This window comes from Microcebus murinus, unplaced genomic scaffold, assembly GCF_040939455.1.
Source record: "Microcebus murinus isolate Inina unplaced genomic scaffold, M.murinus_Inina_mat1.0 scaf045_hap2_Mmur4.0, whole genome shotgun sequence".
Taxonomy (NCBI): domain Eukaryota; kingdom Metazoa; phylum Chordata; class Mammalia; order Primates; family Cheirogaleidae; genus Microcebus; species Microcebus murinus.
The window spans coordinates 33,077-39,076 of NW_027438991.1; the positions used below are offsets into that span (position 1 = coordinate 33,077).

At 62.1% G+C, this 6,000-nt stretch overlaps 1 pseudogene; it reads right to left on the reverse strand.

Moving 5' to 3' along the window:
* Positions 1–2,107: 2,107 nt before the first annotated feature.
* Positions 2,108–2,226, reverse strand: LOC142868862 (uncharacterized; annotated as a pseudogene).
* Positions 2,227–6,000: the final 3,774 nt, after the last annotated feature.

The following is a 6,000-nucleotide window of genomic DNA, read 5'->3' on the forward strand; positions in this document are numbered from 1 at the left end:
CCCCGCCCCCGCCCCCGCCCCCACATGGCACAGGGCCCAGAGACACCTCAGACACTTGCTACCCAAAGTGCAAAGGGCATCAGTTGCTCCTCCAAACCCCCCCCCCAGCCCAGCAGACCGCGTTGTCCAGCCAGCCCCCGGGCCTCCCTGGGGAGCCCAGCACAAAAGTGCAGACACCCACCGGACCCTCAATCTCAGTTTTCGGATGTTTTTGCCACTCTAAGGACCCGCAGGCCAGCTGGGCCTTCTGGCAGGACAGAGAGCCCCGGAATCCGACGTGGAGAGCTGGGTGTACGTCCCCATGAGGAGGCGGTCCCCACCTCCGCGGCTATCCCCTTGCGGGGAGCGGCAGCCGCGGGGCCTCAGAGAAGACACCAGGCTGGGCCCCCACGGCACAGCGGGAGCACGTCCCCCGCAGGCCACTTAGCGACGGCGGCCAGCCGGCGGACGGTTGGGTTGCGCGAGACGCTGCGGCCGCCCTGCTACCGGGTTCCTGGGAGGGCGTCCTGGAACCAGCGTCCACACCAAGCCCTTGGAAGGCCCAGGCGACGGAGGAGCCCCGTCAGGCAGGGGCCGAGGACGGTGACGGCCCGGGCGGGGAGGAGCGTGTCAGGCAGGGGCAGAGGACGGTGACAGGTGACAGGCCGGGCGGGAAGGAGTCAGTCAGGCAGGGGCCGTGGAGGAGACGGGCTGGGTAAGGGTTAGGGTTAGTGTCAGGGCACAAGTCACAATCGCAAAGACCTGGAAGCCACCCGAGTGCCCATCGACCCACGAGTGGGTAAGTAAAATGTGGCCCGTGGACACCACGGAGTGCTATTCGGCTATGAGGAGCAGCGGTGAGGGGGCACCTCTCGTGGTTCTCCTGGCCAGAGCTGGAACCCGTTCCAGTAAGCCAAGTATCCCAAGAATGGACACACGAGCACCACGTGCTCGCGCTCACCAGCAAATGGGTACGAACCGATGGACACCTAAGTGGACACAGAGGAATCACCTTCTTCGGGTGGGTGTCGGGCGGGTGGGGGGAGGGGATGGGCATACACATCCATTAGGAATGGGGTGGGTACGCACCGACTGGGGGATGGGCGCACTTGAAGCTCTGACCCGAGGGGGGAGGCTGGGAGAGGGCAACGCACCCGACCTTAACATTGGTGCCCCCACAATATGCTGGAACAACATGAGAGGTAAATGAATAAGAACACGGGGGGGGGGGAGGGGGGCACGGGCAACACATGTCACCTTAACACTTGGACTCCCATCATCTGCTTGAAAAGAGAGAGAAAAGAAAATGCAATAATAGAGATAAGAGACACTTTTTAAAAATAATGAATCCGGCCGGGCGCTGTGGCTCACGCCTGTAATCCTAGCTCTTGGGAGGCCGAGGCGGGCGGATTGCTCAAGGTCAGGAGTTCAAAACCAGCCTGAGCAAGAGCGAGACCCCGTCTCTACTATAAATAGAAAGAAATTAATTGGCCAACTGATATATATATAAAAAATTAGCGGGGCATGGTGGCGCATGCCTGCAGTCCCAGCTACCCGGGAGGCTGAGGCAGAAGGATCACTCGAGCCCAGGAGTTTGAAGTTGCTGTGAGCTAGGCTGACGCCACGGCACTCACTCTAGCCTGGGCAACAAACCGAGACTCTGTCTCAAAAAAAAAAAAAAAATGAATCCGAAGAGAAAAGTAAAAGGAGGCCTGTGGAGCAGGTCTGGGTGTGACTCCGGATCCCCCAACATCAGGTGCCACCACCAAAGATTCCTACGTGTAGCCCATAGAACCCCAAAAGCAACGGGAGGAGTTCTGGTCACATACTCCCTCAAAATGACATCCTGGCCTTCTTCTGGAACTCCCTCCCCTCTCAGACTCTCAAGGTTTCCTCCAGCGTGTCGGCTCCCACAGAGCAGACCTTTGGTCTGAGACCTGACTGTCCAGAAGCCAGGCATGCTGCCGCGTGGCGGCGGTGTCACGGCTCGGGACAAGAGGAGGCCCCACGGTGCGGGCTGGGGCGCCAGGCACCGCGGCGGGCGCCGAGGGTGGGGGTCCCCCCCACCCCGGGCCGCCCCCGCACTCCCAGAAACGCGACAGAACCAGAGGCAAAAAAAAAAAGAAGAAGCCTACGGCACCCGGTATTCCCGGGCGGTCTCCCATCCAAGTTCTAACCAGGCCCGAGCCTGCTTAGCTTCCGAGACCAGACGGGATCGGGCGCGTTCGGGGTGGTGTGGCCGTGGACGGCGGAGGGCGCCCCTGCCCCGCTCAAGAAGCCGAGCCTCTCCGCGCTTCCCCGCCGCCTCCTCCCGCCCCAGGCCCCGCGCCGGGTCGGGCCTGTTGAGTTCGCCGGCCGGGTCCCGCGGGCTCCGAGGGACGAGGGTGACAGGCGGGGCGGGCAGGGAGCGGCGGGCCGGGGTTGGGGGCTGTCTCTGTATACACACACACTCACACTCACACTCACTCACTCACTCACACTCACACTCACACAAGATGCGCCTCCACGGCTGGACCCGCCAAGGTGGAGACCTTCAAGCCCCCCTCCTCTCCTTGCCTGGCCTCCTTCACCTCCCCGCCCCCCACCCCCAGCGCGCCGGGGCCGCTGACTGCGCACGGGCGGGAGGGGCGGGGCGCTCGCCCTTTGACCCCAGCCAGGGGCGGCCCTCCCCCACAACCCCTTTCAGCTGCGCCCCCCACCCTGTGGCCTGGCGGCCGCCTATTCCCCCGGGCCAGGGCTGGGGCACAGCGCACGGGGGAGGGGAGCCAGTGTATGGGGCGTCTCTCTCTCTCGGGATGTGTCCCATGGGTGGGGTGGGGTGGCGTGGTTTGTGGGGCGCTGAAGAAATCAGTCCCCTCCATCTCCTCCCTCTGGAAAACACCCAAGCCCTTGGAGAACTGCCCGCACCTCTACCTACCGTGGGGGCCGGGACCCTCCTCTGTGTCCTCCTGTGGCCCAGTCCAAGGGGCCTGGGCCTGGCCGGGGCTGCATTGGACCCCAACCACCCTGGCGTGTGGACTCGCCAAAAATCGGCGATTAGATATTGGATTCCAGCGTCATTGAGGTCATTTCACTAATGAGTGCACCGCAAAGAGTTTCCTAATCCATCTGTGAGGGTGGCAACCGAAAGAGAATTTTAGAGCTGACAGAATAGGCGAGGAAAGGCATAGGAGATTTCCACACCCAGTAAGGAAGCCTTTCCCGAAGTGGAAGAAAGAAAGGAGCAAACAGAGACACCGGTAGCCCGCCCGGATCAGAGTCTGCCCCTGAGAGAAAGTACCCTGACCAGGTTCACCCGTGGGTGGGTCGCGAGCTAGCGGCATTCAGAAGAGCGAGGCCCGCAGTCTGTGCAGAAGACACCTGCACTCGGGTGTGTGTGGCGGCACAATTCACAAGCAGCTCCAGATGTTAAACCAAGGAGAAGCCAGGGAGTTCCCAACGCCCCAGGTGTCCTCAGCCCACGACTGGCTGCTGTGGGAATGCGAAGCCCGGCTCCTGGTCTCAGAGCGGGGCAACCAGGAGGTGTGATGTCCACCCCGGCGTTCCCAGGAGGATCAGACTGAAGCTGGGACTTGGCCTGAAAGTGTCCCCTCGCATGGCCACCCCCTTCCCCTTCCTGCTCCTCTACTCCTGGTGCCCCTCCATCCAGGGGCCAGACCTTAAAGAGTCACCCGCAAGAGAATCCTGGTCCCAAAGGAGCCTTCTGGGGGACCCCTGCTGAGAGAGGTTGTGGGCCTGGCCCGCTGGGGCTCTGCCCGACCCAGGGCTGAGAGATGCAACCTCCCAGCTCTGGGTCCCTGCAGGAAGTGTTGGCAAGCACAGGGCCAGTCCTCCAAAGGCCCAGGTGCAGGGAGCCCAGGCCAAGCAGCCTGTGGAAGAAGCCACATGCTGTGCCACCCCGGGGAACACGACTGCAGGCCACGGCCCTTCCCACCTCCTCCTCCTCCTCCTCCTCCTCCTCCTCCTCCTCCTCCTCCTCCTCCTCCTCCTCCTCCCACCCCGCCCCCGCCCCCGCCCCCACATGGCACAGGGCCCAGAGACACCTCAGACACTTGCTACCCAAAGTGCAAAGGGCATCAGTTGCTCCTCCAAACCCCCCCCCCAGCCCAGCAGACCGCGTTGTCCAGCCAGCCCCCGGGCCTCCCTGGGGAGCCCAGCACAAAAGTGCAGACACCCACCGGACCCTCAATCTCAGTTTTCGGATGTTTTTGCCACTCTAAGGACCCGCAGGCCAGCTGGGCCTTCTGGCAGGACAGAGAGCCCCGGAATCCGACGTGGAGAGCTGGGTGTACGTCCCCATGAGGAGGCGGTCCCCACCTCCGCGGCTATCCCCTTGCGGGGAGCGGCAGCCGCGGGGCCTCAGAGAAGACACCAGGCTGGGCCCCCACGGCACAGCGGGAGCACGTCCCCCGCAGGCCACTTAGCGACGGCGGCCAGCCGGCGGACGGTTGGGTTGCGCGAGACGCTGCGGCCGCCCTGCTACCGGGTTCCTGGGAGGGCGTCCTGGAACCAGCGTCCACACCAAGTCCTTGGAAGGCCCAGGCGACGGAGGAGCCCCGTCAGGCAGGGGCCGAGGACGGTGACGGCCCGGGCGGGGAGGAGCGTGTCAGGCAGGGGCAGAGGACGGTGACAGGTGACAGGCCGGGCGGGAAGGAGTCAGTCAGGCAGGGGCCGTGGAGGAGACGGGCTGGGTAAGGGTTAGGGTTCGTGTCAGGGCACAAGTCACAATCGCAAAGACCTGGAAGCCACCCGAGTGCCCATCGACCCACGAGTGGGTAAGTAAAATGTGGCCCGTGGACACCACGGAGTGCTATTCGGCTATGAGGAGCAGCGGTGAGGGGGCACCTCTCGTGGTTCTCCTGGCCAGAGCTGGAACCCGTTCCAGTAAGCCAAGTATCCCAAGAATGGACACACGAGCACCACGTGCTCGCGCTCACCAGCAAATGGGTACGAACCGATGGACACCTAAGTGGACACAGAGGAATCACCTTCTTCGGGTGGGTGTCGGGCGGGTGGGGGGAGGGGATGGGCATACACATCCATTAGGAATGGGGTGGGTACGCACCGACTGGGGGATGGGCGCACTTGAAGCTCTGACCCGAGGGGGGAGGCTGGGAGAGGGCAACGCACCCGACCTTAACATTGGTGCCCCCACAATATGCTGGAACAACATGAGAGGTAAATGAATAAGAACACGGGGGGGGGGAGGGGGGCACGGGCAACACATGTCACCTTAACACTTGGACTCCCATCATCTGCTTGAAAAGAGAGAGAAAAGAAAATGCAATAATAGAGATAAGAGACACTTTTTAAAAATAATGAATCCGGCCGGGCGCTGTGGCTCACGCCTGTAATCCTAGCTCTTGGGAGGCCGAGGCGGGCGGATTGCTCAAGGTCAGGAGTTCAAAACCAGCCTGAGCAAGAGCGAGACCCCGTCTCTACTATAAATAGAAAGAAATTAATTGGCCAACTGATATATATATAAAAAATTAGCGGGGCATGGTGGCGCATGCCTGCAGTCCCAGCTACCCGGGAGGCTGAGGCAGAAGGATCACTCGAGCCCAGGAGTTTGAAGTTGCTGTGAGCTAGGCTGACGCCACGGCACTCACTCTAGCCTGGGCAACAAACGGAGACTCTGTCTCAAAAAAAAAAAAAAAATGAATCCGAAGAGAAAAGTAAAAGGAGGCCTGTGGAGCAGGTCTGGGTGTGACTCCGGATCCCCGAACATCAGGTGCCACCACCAAAGATTCCTACGTGTAGCCCATAGAACCCCAAAAGCAACGGGAGGAGTTCTGGTCACATACTCCCTCAAAATGACATCCTGGCCTTCTTCTGGAACTCCCTCCCCTCTCAGACTCTCAAGGTTTCCTCCAGCGTGTCGGCTCCCACAGAGCAGACCTTTGGTCTGAGACCTGACTGTCCAGAAGCCAGGCATGCTGCCGCGTGGCGGCGGTGTCACGGCTCGGGACAAGAGGAGGCCCCACGGTGCGGGCTGGGGCGCCAGGCACCGCGGCGGGCGCC